This window comes from Penaeus monodon, chromosome 23 (assembly GCF_015228065.2).
Source record: "Penaeus monodon isolate SGIC_2016 chromosome 23, NSTDA_Pmon_1, whole genome shotgun sequence".
In the NCBI taxonomy this organism is placed as follows: Eukaryota; Metazoa; Arthropoda; class Malacostraca; order Decapoda; family Penaeidae; genus Penaeus; species Penaeus monodon.
Genome location: NC_051408.1, coordinates 15,393,177 through 15,393,818, shown reverse-complemented (window position 1 = coordinate 15,393,818; position 642 = coordinate 15,393,177). Strand labels below are relative to the sequence as shown.

The 642-nt window shown below is 43.9% G+C and overlaps 1 protein-coding gene across 1 annotated transcript in view; it reads right to left on the bottom strand.

Annotated features, from left to right (window-relative positions):
* Nucleotides 1–642, bottom strand: part of LOC119588147 (twitchin-like) — a gene marked incomplete in the record, with an annotated part of 124,648 nt that overhangs the window by 106,927 nt on the left and 17,079 nt on the right.

Genomic DNA, 642 nt, shown 5'->3' with positions numbered 1-642 from the left:
ATTGGCGATAAGTCATGATTTCACGGTTGGGGAAGCGGATGTAAAGCTATCATGAAATGCCTCGTGACAGCCTGAGATCAGACGCGAGGACACCTCAACCACGAAAGCCTTTCCCAATCGTCCTCAACAACCATGTGGCTATAACGTCACGTATCAACCCTATTATGCGAATTTATGGGATCTGATCCTCCAACGACATCTATAAACCACTACAGATCTCCCAGGTCCTTATCAGAACCGCGTGTATAGTGACAGCGCCTCGTGATATGCAGGTATTCTAAGAGGACGACCCCTGCCTGAACCGCCATACCGTCAGCCACGCATGGCATCCGGTTCATTTAGGACACAGGCAAGCGGAAAGAGGGGTTGGATTCCGTAGGGGGGGGGGAGGTCATGGCTACGAAGTGAGGTCAAGGAATTTGTATCACATTTTTCCTCAATATTAGCAACGTTATGTAGTTATTTTTCCTTCCTCATGTATAAATATTCAGTTCCATTTAGGACTTCTTTCTGTAATCTTTATTATCACATCTTGCTTTAATCATAACATCATCATTCCTTCCCTCTCTTATTCTTATCTGCTTATCGGCCTGCATTTCATCTCCAATATAAATGAGATGTAAATTTATCCAATTATTAGGG